This window comes from Mugil cephalus, chromosome 17 (genome assembly GCF_022458985.1).
Source record: "Mugil cephalus isolate CIBA_MC_2020 chromosome 17, CIBA_Mcephalus_1.1, whole genome shotgun sequence".
Classification (NCBI taxonomy): Eukaryota; Metazoa; Chordata; class Actinopteri; order Mugiliformes; family Mugilidae; genus Mugil; species Mugil cephalus.
This window is the reverse complement of record NC_061786.1, coordinates 22,491,875-22,507,805: the sequence shown is the minus strand read 5'-3', so window position 1 is coordinate 22,507,805 and position 15,931 is coordinate 22,491,875. Positions and strand designations below refer to the sequence as shown.

At 42.2% G+C, this 15,931-nt stretch overlaps 1 long non-coding RNA gene across 1 annotated transcript; it reads right to left on the bottom strand.

Annotated features, from left to right (window-relative positions):
- Nucleotides 1-1,052: 1,052 nt before the first annotated feature.
- LOC125023502 lies at nucleotides 1,053-15,686 on the bottom strand. Its single transcript, XR_007114626.1, has 3 exons — nucleotides 15,550-15,686; nucleotides 15,382-15,438; nucleotides 1,053-1,242 (listed from the first exon to the last, which is right to left on the bottom strand). It is a non-coding gene; the product is annotated as an uncharacterized LOC125023502 (long non-coding RNA).
- Nucleotides 15,687-15,931: the final 245 nt, after the last annotated feature.

Here is a 15,931-nt window from a genome sequence, read left to right as displayed (position 1 = left end):
GGGCAGCGAGTGCAACCACAGGAAAACAGTCACCTGTAACCTGTCAGCTTTAAGTAGAAAGGAAGGTAGAAAGGATGTATTTATAATAATAAAATAAAAAAAAAACAACAACAACCACATGGACATTATTGCAATTTTTAAATTAATTTATGTCAAATTTACGACCAGATGTAAAGTCAGTAAAGTAGTTGACATTTATCATATTGCTTATATCTTTAATCCAAGCTCTACCAGAACTACCTCAGGATAAAAACAAGATTGTTGATGCTTGAAAACATGGAGTGGACCATGGCCCAGACTCTAGACTTTAACCCCATGGAGCCGGTTCGTGATGACACACATTTCTAGGAAGAAATATTTCACGCGTGTTCACGTGTTAAATCAGCCACTTTGATGAGTCCAAAGTTTAGAATATATTTTGGGTTATTTATTGATTCCATGGTTTTCATTTGTTAATTTGGTCCATGCTTTCATTTCAGAGTAAAATGAGACATTAAACTTCATATATTAATAAATAACAAAATAATAATAAATATTGAAGTGTTCTAAAGCCTTTGACCAGTAATGTATCTGCAATGCACAGTGTTGATAAGCTCATGTGATTCTGTTCATTTATGTTCTATTCGTTGACATTATTGCTGTTTTTTTTTCCCTTGATGTCAGTGAATGCACCACGGAGAGACTGAAGTTATGGTCGAGCTGAGAGTCGCGTATTAGAAGTGTCAGACTGACGGTGATTATAGTGTTGATTATGGTGTAGCCTCGTGTTCAAGCTTCAGAAAAGTGACAGAAAATCTTCTGTAGCTTCGTTTTTGCATTTAGGTCAACAATATAGTTTCATTACTACTATTCAACGAGAACTCGACTTTCACCAAATATTAGTCGACTTTAAAAAATCAACCCGTACTATGTACTGGGATTTAATTAAGAAACACATTACAATAATGCACCACTAGTAATAATTATGATTAAATATTTAATTTTAATAATAAGCTGAATGAAACCAGGATCCACGTGGGCGGCAGCACCGAAACACTGAATCCTGTATCAGGACCTCACAAACGGTAAAAGGAGCCACGGAGACACTGGGTGGCAGATTTAGACGTGAACCGTTTGATCAGAGTCTGGCTCCTCTCGCCTCCAGAGAAGTGACGTGAGCAACTGTTTGGCCTGAGAGGTCGAGGAGTGGGATGTGTCTGAGCACATGAGGAGGGTAGAGGAGTAGGTTACAGTCTGGGGCAGCTGGAGAAACAACAACGGGAAAAAAAAAAAAACGTCAACTCACAGCGAGGAATGTTATGTCATGTGTGTCTAAAGCTCTTTCATCTGCTGGTAATTTTCTAATTGATCATGTGCGATTAACTGCATGAAACAATTTCTGTTTCAGTTTGCTTAATCAAATCACTGAGACAAAAACAACATGGACGACACGCGAGGACGTTGCAGCAAACTAGCAGTAGCTCATCAAGTGTATAAGATACCACTTATACACTGCACAAACAATACATGTCACTCATTTTCAGGACTAGTGATGTTCGATGCCACTGATTTCTTTTCCGATTCAACACCAAGTAAAATTCAGACTGGTATACTTTGTGTAAATACACCCTAATGTGTCTATTAACCTAAAAAAAACATGTGTATTTCAAATCATAGCTTCATAAAGAATAAAAGAGATCAGAGTCATTTATTTATTGATCTCAGACTCTGAAGTATATTGAGGTAGTGGCCTCATTTACTATGTAGCCAAGTTAAATCAATCACTTACTAATAAAAAATGAATGGAAATCACTAAAAGTAAGAACATCCCAACTCTCAAGGAAGTTGTTAAATCCAAATCACATGACCTGTTCCAAGGTTGTTATTTAATATACAGTAGAGTGTGAGTCAAGTGTGGATTTATCGCATGTCAACAGTGTTTCTACCACAAATCTATAAAGAACTTTCAATTTCAGTTTCCTCAACTGTAAATATAATATTTAGAAGAATCTAAAAGTGCCATGTGGTGATTGATTATAGGCGGCCATGTTGACTTTAGGCCTGAAAACAGACAAAATGTTAAACTGATTATTATATATCGACCCAAATGCTACTGATGGAGCTGAGGTGCTGCATGTTTTTATACAGGCTCTGTCTGTCTGTGCTCAGCATATTTATCCAGGTCAAGAATATAGATTTTATCACTTTCTTTCTACCGGGTTTTTATTAGAGACGTCATCAGAGACTTTATCTGAACTCGTGCAGCCGTGATTTAAGCCGCTATGACTCATGTTGGTTTAAACTTGAGTTACTGTACTGCTCCCCTTTCCCCGACTGGTTTTGTCATCAGCGACCTTCCATTAACACTCACGCTGTGGAAAGAGACACATGCAACAACAACACACACTGGAAGCAGAGTGTGTTGTAGCGTCTGCGGGGGGTAGGTAGGGAGGGTGGGATTATTTCTTCCCCTCCAGTTTGTAGCTGTTACTAAACCTCCAGCCGAATGTAGCAACTGCAGCCATTACTCAGACTGACAGCAGACCCCCCCCTTCTCCTCCTCATCCTCCCTCCTCCTCCCTCCTCCTCCCTCCGTCCCTCCCGCCTGCTGCTGCTGCTCCTCCTCTGAGCCTCGGCCTTCATTTCAACACGACAAAACACAACTTGAGCTCAGAGCCAACAAAACAGTCAATGAAAACTCCTCCTTCAAAAAACGAGACGTTTAAATCAATAAAACCTAGAAATCAGAGGCTTTTTAGAAGTGATTGGCACCAACGGTTAAAGGTGGACGAGCTTTCACATGATTTGATAAGAGTTGCACGGTGAAGTCGTCCTGGTTCAAGAGGGCAAAGAGGAGGCTTCAGGTGCATGAGAACAGGTTGGTGGTTGGATGAGTGGGAAAACATGTTCAATGAACTTCCACAAAAACCTGCAAGAAGGTTTGGTCCAGAGTCGTATATTACAGAGAGTCTGTCCAACCAGGGAACTGAGCGTCTGATCTGTCCCTCTATGCTGATTGGTTCTGAGCTGGTCACGTGTTTCATGGGCGCCATGTTGGATCCATCTAACCAATATTCATCCATAGAGAAGTGGCAACAACAGAGAATAAAGTTGGATTAAAAGTTAAAATGTGCCACAGTGCTCAGCCTACGGCTCCAGCACAGGATCAGGAAAACACGGAGGAAACTCCACCGTTTCCCCAGTGAACGAAAACAGAGAAAGTTATGGAGCAGAAGATTAAAAGTTAGAACTGGACGTCAGCTGGTTTCTCTCTATTATGTGATGAGGTAAATGTCAATGTCTCAGAAGATTTCATATAGAAAAATAAAGTCACACCATCATTAATGTGAACCTTGATCTCTGCTTTACAAATGAATGAAGTTTGAAGTTAGCCTAGCCTCATGCTAACCTTATGCTAGCTAGTTATCTAGGCTAAAGGCTTAGAAAAATAGCAGCTAGCCTCATATATACTGTGAAACCCATGTGTTCATGTAATTTATGTCCATGTAGACAAACACATTTAACTGACACCTAACTTTACCTCAGTTACCACTAAGTTATTATGGCTAGCATGCTAATGCTATAATAATAATACTAAATAACAGTGAGACTAGTTTAATAGTAATTTCAACCTTTTAACGGTGATGGATGAACACGGAAACTGAGGAGAAGGTAAACACAGCTCCATGACTGATGAGGTGATTGGGCTACAAAGCATTTTACAGACTAATTTAAGATATTTAAAGGAAGTAGACGCTGGGATATTTAAGTGTAAAAGCCTTTTACATATTGACAGATGTTGGTAATAACATTTATAGGAACGTTAATGGTGGAAATAAGACATTTATTTCAACATAGGGTTACACTGTAGAATCTAACCTCTGATGCAGCAAACATGGCGCCATGATTTGAATTGGTCGGACTTGCTAAAATTACAGCTCTGGACCAGGCCCCATAGTAACCAAAGTCTATGTATATGAACACATGAGTTTCACAGTATATTTGACGCTAGATGTATTTTTCTAAGCCTTTAGTCTAGATAACTAGCTAGCATAAGGCTAGATTAACGTGATCAGCTCAGAACCAATCAGCATAGAGGGATTGCTCAGCTCTGGTCTGGTCTGGTCTGGTCTGGTCTAGGTGGGGGCTACATGTCTAAGTAACATCCACATGAATGAACACCAGGTCTAAAAAAGTCCCACTAGAACCTTGAATTCTCACAACGTTATTCACTCCTCCTGTCAGTGGTCATAATGTTGTGGCTGATCCTTCCACCGTCTCATTAAAGGCTGAAAAAAACCATTTCAAATATGAGCATTGTTCATTAATTTTAAAACCGCCTCACTTCCTCCTGTGTATTTAAACCTCCAGCCTTCTGTAATTGCGCGGCCACAAACTAGACGTGTTAATTGTCGTCCGCGTGGAAACAAGTGTGCGTTTCCTGGAGGAAGAGAAGGTGCTGATACTGTGCGACGGCTTGAGCTGAGTGAGTGCTGGTGTGGGTGAGAGCCGTTAGCTGGGAGAGGCCGCCATGGGAAGTCTGGGAAAGACTTAATGACAGACTGGTGGTGAGACGAGACACAGAGCCATAACCATGAATCACATGGTAATTAATGACCAGGTTCCCATGGCCGGGGCTTGTTTGATGCTAAAACAAAAGCTATCTGGACCACGCAAGCGTTATTTACACACACATTAGACAGATTAAGAGAGGAGGAGGAGGGGGGAGGAGGAGGAGGAGGGGGCAAGGTTAAAGAGAGCTGGTTATGTGGTGTTTGCCAGGTTTGTCAGGTGACCGGCAGGTAGAGCGGTGCCGAGCTGGACCGAGCTAAAGACGGAGCAGCTGGCTGCAGAGGGAAGGGGAGGGGCCAAAGGTCCTGCTAATGATAGCCTCTGCACTCTCCAAACTGCACCGGGGGGGGGGGGGGTCACACAGAAGGGCAATAAGGCAGACAGAGCTGGCAGCATGAAGACGTTAGCATGTCTCATCGTCTTCTTGCGACAGACCTGCAGAACGGTGAGTCACAGAGGAGAGTTCTCACAGGAAAGAAAGGAGAGGAGGAGGAAGAGTGAATGAAAGGATGAAGAGACGCCAGATATTATTATTGTTAAGAGACTCCAGCGTCACCACTTCTCCAGTGAAGTCACCGCAGATTATTCATGGGCTAGTAATTCAACATATTTACACACAACAGCTTGGACAGAAACAAACTAAATCAGAAACTGTTTTAAAATTTGATCTAATATGAACATTTTATTATAAGAACCTGTAAATAAAGTCAACTCCAGATGTTTCCATTTGTTCAAGAACCAAGAAGAACAAGAACACGGTGACCATCTTTAAATTTAATTCATTTTGAAGTTCTGGGTCTCGGGACGTTTGTATCATGTCCTGGACACGATCAGCCGAAACATTATGACCACTCACAGGAGGAGTGAAGAACTTTTAAACCGTTTTGTGACAGTTCAGTGTTCTGCTGTGAAACTTTCTGGACCTGGAATTCATTCATTCATGTGGATGTTACTCAGACATGTAGCCCCCACCTAGACCAGACCAGACCCCCCCGCCCTTCACCCTCCACCCTACAGCAATGACGCTCCATGATGGCAGCAGACACAAAAACGCTTTAGGAACAACTAAACTAAAACATGAAACGAGGTGTTGACCTGGCCTCTAAATTCACTAGATCCCAAACTCAAAGACCCCCCCACTAAGAGCAGGGCCCCCTCTACACACGGTTCAGTAGGTGGTCATAATGTAATGCCTTTTATATAATGTTCTGTTACATCACTCACGCTGTTTGGGTTTTATGTGTTTAGCGCCGACTCCAATCACATGCTTCATGATTTAAAGCTTAAACTTTTAAACCAACTCAAAAATCTGTGAGTTGATTTTTGTTTTTTATCCTGTAATTAAACGATTAAACATTTGAAGATGTTTTTATTGTGATACGCTCAGAAAAAAAAACGTCAGTTTAAACCATGCAATGAAATTCTTGCTTTCCAAGTCTCCCTGACAAACAGCGTCATATAAAAGAACTAAGTATGAAAAACAGGTTAAAAGCTTAAAAGCTTCAAACCTTCAAATAAAATAAATATAAAAAACACAGGTGTGGTTCTTTGAAGCTTCTTTACGTGTTGTCTTTTTTGCTAATCTCTACACAAGCCGTCATCATGACTACTTACTGCAAATAAATCTAAATAAATCCAGCGTTTGACCCATCCCTGCATAAGAGCCATCCAGTCTGTTTATTTGCAGCCGGGACCAGAGCTTGTGTAACGGAGCAGAGAGCGTCGCAGAGACATTCACTGAGCTATAAATCTCCGTCTGCTCTTACAAACGTCTTTGGAGTTAATTATACCTGCGGAGGAGCATCTCGGTTTCCCGCAGATGTCAAACTCCTTTGTTTTACTCGCCGCACACAAACACATGCACCTCCTCTCACAACCACACACACAGTCCACCAGCAACACGCTTCAGAGTGCATAATGACACGTCCAATTAAAGGGGGCACGGTGCAATCAAAGGGAAGGAAGTGCACGGCTGCAGTGACAGCTATGGGCGGGGCCGGGGGGGCGGGGCCTGAGCAGGAAGTCCTGACGGCCGTGAGAACAGGAAGATGAAAGGCCTGGTTGGAGAATGGATTTTTTGGAGGAGTCCTCGCACACAAACACGCAGAAAACACTGGAGGGACGTTCTCACGCTGTAGCATCAGCGCTAATCACAACGCGGCTGGAGAAGAGAGCGGCGGCGCTGGGACAGGGTGGAGGTCTGTGTTTGCGGAAAGATGCTCCACACCCCCACACTGTTCCAGAATAGATGCATTGTGCAAAAAGAAATATACGACAACTAGAGCATGTAGAAGGACTTAAATGTCTGTGGCCCCCTTCAAAAGACCCAGACAATCTCCCTGCAAAGAAGCAAAATATTCTTATATTCAATCATCAAATCATCTTGTATTACGAAAGAAAAGAAAATCTTTCTTTTGACTGACAAGAATTCTTGAAATAAGCACAAAGTTTTTGTCTCTAAACAAATTTTCTTTCTTGAAATTCCTAATTTTTGCAGTGATGCAACCACGTCTGTGCAGATGAAATACAAAACAGAGCAATGACAGAACGGACTCTGTCAATGTTACATTTTCCTTGTGTCAAATCTACTCGTTTTCAGTCTTTAAACACATTTGCACATTTGTTCTTGTTTTATATCAATATGTATTTTTGCAGCGTACAGTTATCTGCAAACATGCCTCAGACGTATATAGCACAAACTACAAACTATAAACAGTGGATGACATGACAGCGACTCAGAAGTGGAATTCCCCCCCTGATCTCTGGTGCAAATCCATTTTTTTCAAATGTTTTTCTTTTTCATGAGACCAGATGTGTTTTTTGCACGTACAGTGATGCTCAACCATAACGGACGCAATGACAGCCCCTTGAAAAAGCCTAAGCGCGTGGACGTGTGGAGCCCCGCCCCCTCCGTGTTGTTAGTGCACGGGGGGTTGAACTTGGCTCAGCTCGGCTTGGACACGTTGATCTCATTGATCTGAACGCTCCGCGCCCTCAGACAGTTCTGCTCAGAGTCTGGCTCCAAACTCACAAGATGGCCCCGCCCACATCCCGGGGACACTAGTGTCAGTTTGACCAGTGGGAGGAACTGGAGACCTGGAACCCATATCATTTAGTCTGTGATGAAGACCGGTCACATCAGACCATGCTTCTCTGAGACTGGAGGTGTTTTTGCAAAGCTTGGCCAACCAGGGGGGAAAAAGCTTGCAACCCATCATCCCAACCTACACACTGCAAAAAAGAAATGTCATCAAAGCAAAAAAATAGTTTCTATTAATGCTGTTTTTGCAGTGCAGCTCAGACACAAGAACGGAGAGGGGAGGAAACAGCAGCACTGAATAAAGCTGCAGGTCTGCAGACGTTTTATGACTGGACACCTTTGGTGATAGTTCCTTGAAAATCTGAGAACCACCCTCAGTAAAGCTGCTGTTTTGCCTCATTATTCCACAAATATTGTTCTTTCTCCACAGATTATTGAAGCCACAAAAGTACTGCTTTAAGCATCTGAGGAGTAAAGTGTCTACAGCAGCTTAACTTTACCCACGCACGGCCCACAGCTGAGAGCCGAGCTCCAGGAGAGCGTGCTCCAACACTCGGATGATATCTAAGAGGATCAGTGGGTGGAATTTCCCTTTAAGAGAAGTTTCCACCCACGGCGGCGCTCTTGTCACATCCCACAGCCGAGCACTGTTCCTCCGCGGGGCCACACAATCAGCTGCGAGAGCCCCGGACACTTCACACACCGACAGCACGGAGCTATTTTCAGCCGGCGTCAGAGGGGAGCGCTGTGGAAAATGTGCACCGAGTGTTAGGTGTGTGTGTGTGTGTGTGTGTGTGTGTAGGAGAGCAGTCTGCAGCCAGTGCGTGTGCATATGTTTGCATGCATGGAAGTGCATGCATGTGTGACTGCTTTATGTTTTATGCGTTTTATGTGCAGGTCTACATGTTGACGCCGATGTGATTATGTGTGCAGGCTTAAACACCACGGACAAACAAAAGGGGATTTTTCTAATTTGAAAAGCTTTTTGTTGTTGTTCAATCTGTAATCAAGAATCTGTACGGAACCAACGTGATTTATTGCTTTTATTATTGGCCGGCCGTTGAAACATGGCCGTTGCATTTGGGTTACAATCACCGGTAATACAGTTACAAACAGGCACATTAGTCCAATCAAAAACCTGAAGTAGATGATGTACCAGCCCGGTCATGTAGAGGAGTCTGAGGTGAACGTTTACTAACGAAGTAGAGTCTAGATGTTGCTGGTTTCTCTCTGGAATAAATCCATTGTCTCGGAACAAAACATCAGGTTGAGGAGTTTCAAGGAGGAACAGAAACATGGAGACATCTTGGTCATCTTCTAAGACTCTAGATATTCAGGATAAAGATGGAGGAGGAACCTCTTCTTCTTCTTCTTTTTCTTCTTCTTGTTCTTCTTCTTCTTCTTCTTCTTCTTGTTTGGCTGCAGCCTTTAACCTGAGTGGACTAATGGATTCTGTTTAGTGGTTTTATTGAAAGAGGATCAACTACTACCACCTCACCAAACATCCACATTCAACAAAATTTTGCATGACTTCTTCTTCTTCTTCTTCTTCTTCTTCTTCTGTTCAATCAATATATGTTGATTGGGGTCCTCACAAAACTCCCTTGAAAACTGACTTAAAACCTGTTAAATAAATAAAACCTCTGGTGCAGTTTGACCTGTTCTTGCTCCATTGTTGTATTCATGTCTGTACAGTCACAAAACAACACAGTAGCTGCAGTTATTCATACATTAAGAGCTCAATTTGACAACCTAGTCCTTATAAAATGCACCTAAAACAAACAATCAAACGTATAACCATTTATAAAACTTTAAATTTAAGCAGTTTCTATTTGGACGAATAGCTGAATGAATAATGTGTGAAGTCAGGTCAACAAGCGCTAACATGTTAGCAGCTAACCAGCGGTAAAGGCCCTCCGAGTGCTGCGAGTCGCTCATCGTCATCATCATAAAAGGGCAGCAGGAGCAGCAATGCTGAGACCAGAGGTAACAGCGATGGTTACTATGACTCTGGCAAACGTCCTGTGTTCGCGTGATAACCTGCTCAGCGTGGGCGTGTTTTAATCTGCGTACGTGGCTGTTCTCAGGCGTTTAAAGGCTTCGTCTTTGTGCTGGAGCCTCGTACATGCATGTGTGTGTGTGTACGTGCACGAGCCTTTGTGTCTTACTTCGTGTGTTCAGCTCTGCACCGTCTGCAGCCAAACAAGCACTGAATCGCTCCCTTCATGCATTCACTGAGGCGAAGGTACAAACATACACAAACAGCTGGTCCCACATGTCCTAATAAGAGAGTGGCTGACTGGCAGAACATCCTCTCCACCCGCCGCAGATTAGATTACAGTCCTTCAAGGCTCATGACTTCGCTTGGCATGGCAGCTTCGTCTGATTACTGCTGTAACTGCAAGCTTCCTGTATGGTTAAAGGTAGGGATGTCCTGAGCAACCTTATCAAAGACCTCAAATAAATAATTGCAAAAGATCAGGCTTGGCTGAAACCCAGTACTGACCAGGACATCCCGAGTTGAAGGAAAACTACTGCAAACTCTCTGCAGGTTTGAAAGAAGGCTGCTAATGGAAACCAACGAGAAACAGAGGCTGTTTATCAAGCTGATCATGAACTTTGGACTTGGCTAATGTGAAATAAAAAGTTTGACCCTGAAGTAGGAGCTACCCTGGAGGATGGGAGGATGCAGGACGGTCGGCCTGCGATCTGGAACAATTTGATGACGCATTCTGGGACACGGGGGTGTTCCAAGTCCGCACAAAGTTAACCCCCGATGTGTCCTGAACAAAACAGGCGGTGCAAGAACACGTCCAGGTATTTGGACTGTGCTTTGAATGGAAACACCACTTGGGCAGCAACTGGTGACGTTTCACAAGATCACAAGTACAGACAGGAACGCACACAGATGAACGCCCAAAGACAAGAGTCCCAACCACCCGACAAATCTGCTGATCCATACTCCTGGTCCTGCAGGTGGCAATACTGCACCTACAGGCTGGTTCGACAGCCACAAATCAAACACCCGGATATTTGGACCGTATAAGATGGAGCAGAACTAGAGCAGGGACTTCCATAAAGAACAAAAGGACAAACAAGGACTTGCATTGATAAAGTCCCAACATCAACATCAACGTCAACTCCTAAACCGATAAATCCACTTACAACAGATCGCTAAGATGATTTTTAATCAGTATAAATGTGCTCATGAACCGCAAAGCCTCTCCTAAGCTCGGGCTCCATTTCATTTTACCCCAACCTCATAGTAAACAAAGGCGTTATGGAGATGATTTGGAGATATTTTAAAATAGGAGATAAGACATTTTATGATGCAAAGTTGTTTTGATGCAAAGCAGCTTTCTGGATCCTGGAACCTTTGAACATGATGCATTTCTTTTGGCAGTGGCTCTAATACCTGCATCCCTTCTTTTAAAGTCGGCCCGCTCTCATTACGACTCGTTTGTGGAAGTGCAACCAGCTATCACCACTCTGCAAATGGGGTAAACTTATTTCTAAACTATATTTTGAAGATGGCGCCGTAGTCTGGGAATGTAAACGGTTTTTGTCCTTCGACTATGAAGTGTCTTTTTGAAGGCTTTCACTCCAAACCCGTGGCCTTTCAGAGTGACTGGTGCTGTGAGAGCATGACGATGATCTGATCAGATAGAACTGGCTTTCTTGGAATAACACAAAGAGATAAAAGACTCCTGCATATCATGATTTTGACTCAGAAACACGCCCTCAGCTGAAAGCAGGGAGTATTACTGTTATTACCGCCGTCAAGGAGACAGGGAATCCCCAGAGGTTAAATGTTCAATACTCTTAGATTTCATGTTGTGGTCTCAACCGGGTTCCAGGAGGCACTGAAATTAGTCGGAGGAATTAAACGTAATTAGCTGGAGACATAAATGCAGCAGCGTTTCTAGTATTTTGTCTGCATGTTCTTCAGTTATTCACTTCACAGGAGACGGAAAGAGGCTGAGTGAACAATGCAGAGGACACCTGTTTGTTCATATGTCGCCCGCCGGGTCGTATGGATCTGACGTTATTTATGTCGCGTACTGTAAATCTGTCACTGCCTGCTTTTAAAGCTATTTTTAACTCTCCGTGCCAGAGAGCGCCATATGTCGTCCACGTAATGGACAATAAAGTTGTCAGATTTACAGAATGGATGAAGGTTTCCAAAGTTCATGATGATCTCTTCATGTTTGTTTTATGTGGACTGGATGAAGCATCATGTTAATGTTATTTTTTAAGAGATTTAGCATGTAGCTGTGCAGCATAGTTTGGGAAATCAGGAAGTGAAAGCAAGCAGAATATAAAGTGCAGCTAAAGTAGAAAAGGAAAGCAAGCGGAAAATAACAACACAGGTCTTAGGGTTAGAGTTAGTCGAGGTTAGTCCAGCTTTTTTTTTATAAATTGTAAAATACACGTTCCAGATACATTTAAAACAGATGTTGACAAAGAGTTATTTGCGTTAATGTGCGACTGATGATATTACCGGCTCTACTGTTCTTAATGAGCAGAAATACTAGAGGGACTGACCTCGTTCTACTGTGTCTCAGCTAACATCTGAAGTATTTTGCGAGGTCTGGGTTCCAGGGAATAAAGGATGCATCCTTTCCACAACTAATTAAAGCCACTGAGAGCTTAGCAAATCTCTTAAGTGTGTTTACTAACTGCGGGGGAAAATTAGAGTGCCCAATCTAAGTCAGTCCTAAGTAGAAGGAAATCACACCCTGTCCTCTGCACCCACGCAAAATGGCGAAGTTTTTAAATCTTGATTTGGCAAAGGAAGCCCTTTAACGTCCTGCCAAAGCCGAAGCAAACTTCCTGCCTCCTTTAATCCGAACTGAAAGGAGTGTAAAGACAGTCAAGAGGTTCAACTGAATGACATAAACATCTTTCAACCGCCGCGAGTTTAAATTACATCTAATTAGAATCATTGAGTAAAGTGTCTTTGTGACGGACTCATGAAGGATTAAAACCTGCATGAAGTAATGGCAAAGCTGAGCTGGAGAGAAACATGTCGGTCCTGTTGCTCTGCCGCTAACCACCACCACCACCACCACCACCACCCAGGTGTAAGGGGAGGACGGTGGGCTTGTGTCAGGTCTCTGGAGGGTGATTGTGTTCGGGGGTTTGCTGATGTGCTGTTGACAGTGTGTTCAGGACAGAAGCAGCTGGGAATGCGGAGTCAGTCCTGTTGTTAGCCGCGACCAGACACAACCACCGAGCGACCCTGACACTGCTGCAGAACGGGAAGGAATTCTAAGCCACAGAATAAAATCTGAACAATGCTCTACTTGCTGTTGTTTTCTTTTAACTCCCATATTTGCAACATTAACCAATCACTGCTGGTGTTGGGTAGTTGCAGACTCCTAACAAGCTCCTTCATCAGGTCATCTTTCTTTTAGGCTTCTCTTCCTACCTATGTCCATACCCAGGTCGTTCTCTGTAGATCTGGTTTAGGTTTTTTGCCTCAGACGTCCTTCACTTATCTCTGAGCCCATGAGTAAAGGTTTCAACTGTAGGACGACTCCCATTTGGTCCAGACCTTGCATTAGCATCTGTCCTGGGCGAGCTGATCATTAGTGACCAGTAAATTACAGGTGTGGACGCACCCAGGACACTGGGTTGAGGACGCATTTGATCCAATGTCAAACAGCAAAATACAGAAACATGTTAATCAGTAGGGACGTTCCAATCCAGGCGTTTTTTAAACCAACGTTTTTCAGGCCAAGGTTCTCAAAGTGATGGAGAGACGAAGTAGGGACCCCTACCTACCATAAACTCAGCCTAGTGCTATTTACAAATACGCATTATTATTATAGTTTTGCATTCAGTATTAAGCTATTCAGATAATACACAGGTTCAAATATTCTTTTTTATTATTATTTCAAACGTGTGCAAATGCTGTAAAAATATAGCATACATTGTTAGCTTCTCTTCTGCGAATGTTGCTTCTAGATTTAATCTGGGACTGAAGAGGCTGCGGGGAACCTGATAAAGTCAGAGTGTAATATGCAGCCTCGTGATTGGCTCAGCAGTGATAGGGGCGGGGCTTACTGTGCACAGGAGGCTTTGTTTGACAGGTCGCAGTTAGAGCAGCGCTCTGTGTGAAACATTATCGCTCCATTTATCCCTTTACTAAAATATTTTGGATCCATTTTAATGTTTATTTAAAGAAATTTGAGATTTGTGTGAGAAAATTAAAAAAAAAAAAAATGACATGACTAAACATGTCTGGTTTGTGGAAGAAGTTTACTCTGGAAAATCAAGTCAGTCAGACAGCAGTTAGTGAACCGTGTAATGTAGATGTTTCACATGGTGGTAGCGAGGGATCGTCATTCAATACAAGCAGAGAATAAATAAAATACGCCACATTCACTCATATGACAAACACTGAAAGTTCCTCTGGTTAGAGGGAGTTTATGGCAGCGTTGGAGGACAGAACATTTCTTGTCATTCATTCATTCACGATTTACAGTCAAAAACAATCCCCACGATGAGAATCTGCCATCTCCCGAAACCAGATCTTTATGCTGTAAAATCAATTCTCAAATCAAAATAACGATACTTTTGATACTTAATCGGTGGAAGTGGAAAGTAACTAAACTAGTGAGTTGTGGCGACACAACAAACCTTGCGAAACACAAACTCAGGTTAAACCACAACAAAAATATGAGTCATTTATGAGGAGGAGGACAGAGCCACAACTAAGATGCAAAGTTTCATTTTATACTAGTTCTTAATAGTTAAACAATCTATTTTATTTATTTTAATGTTCTTATTATTTTATTCTTTTTGTTTAACATTTGAAACACTATTCACATATTTTGTATGATTGTAGTTTGTCTGTTGTTGTATTAGCTCGACTTTATAGTAAATGACTACCTCAATATACTTCAGAGTTTACGATAAATAAATAAATTACTCTGATGCCTTGTGTCTCTTTATGAAGCAATGGTTTGAAATGCACCACTTTTTTCAGGTTTAGCAGAAACATTATGGCTCATTTACACAGAGTATCGGATCAGTATCACTGATACCAGCCTGTATCTTACTGAATATCAGATTAGAAAGGAAACATCACAACTAAACGAGGCTGTAGTTATCACAAGAAAGGCAAATTTTATCAGGACAATACATTTTTTAGCCCATATTTCTGGAGTAGAGAACACAAAGTCTCCCCTCTCCACACTTCACTTTCTGTCTACGTTAATGGACTGAATCCAGGCGACTCGTGGAGAAGACAAGGAAAGACTTTAGGACGCTACAGGGGACATTTAACAACAAAATCACTGGCATGTTTGCAAAGTTGGCGTTATTATAAATAATCCCCTTTTCCACATTAACATGGACAAACAATTCAACAACTACAGCCCAGTAACTCGGACCAATGAAAAGTGTAAATAGCATCACTTTAAAAGACCGGGTTTGTTGTTTAGGAACCGTAAATGTTTCCACTACAGGTTCACGTGCTCCAGTAAAAGCCTTTTCCTTTCCTGGTCACAATTCTGGCAGCCAGAAGACACACTATAGTGCAGGTGAACAAACAGGGCTCAACCTCTTCAAGGCACCTTAAGCGTAAAAAAGAGGAACTTTTTGTTTCGTTCTAAGCTGATGTCAAACAAGATCCTGGTGCTTGGAGACCAAAGGAAACAGATTGAGAGAGGACGGAGCTCGGAGCTAACGCACACACGGATCCATTTGTCTTCATTAATGCATCATACGGTTTAAGGGATTATTTAACTTGGCAGATTGAAAAAGAACATATTTCCACTTACTGAAAGGGCCTGGAGGAGTGGCTGTAGAGGAGGCAGGAGATTAAACTTTATTGGTCCCTGTGGAAGAAAATGGGTCGATGGAGCAACCACAAGAAAGAAGGTAGAAGGAAATATTTAAGGGAAAGGAGACACTTAGTCATAAAATAAGATGATTAAAGTTTCACTTACAAGCTGAATAAGCTTTTTGTCTGAAATGATGATCGTCGTCTCGTGGAGTCATACACATAATGTTCCAGGTTTTAATTCAGATTAAATATACTGGTTCAAAGAAGCTGCACTACGGCTTGGAGTAAAAACAAATCAACCACACCTGGAGCTGACCAACCCTGCAGACAAAAACCAGCAAGCGCCACCTAGTGGTCGGAGGAGCAAAGGTAAAGAAATACAATACATTTCACAACAATATATATATATATATTGAAGATTCATTCATTTTCTGTCTGTCCACCCTGGATATGTCACATCTAAACTTCAATTCAACTCATGATTTTCTATCTTTTTGTGTTAATTTATGGAAAGAAAGGGAAAGAAACATCAACCTGGCTTTAGT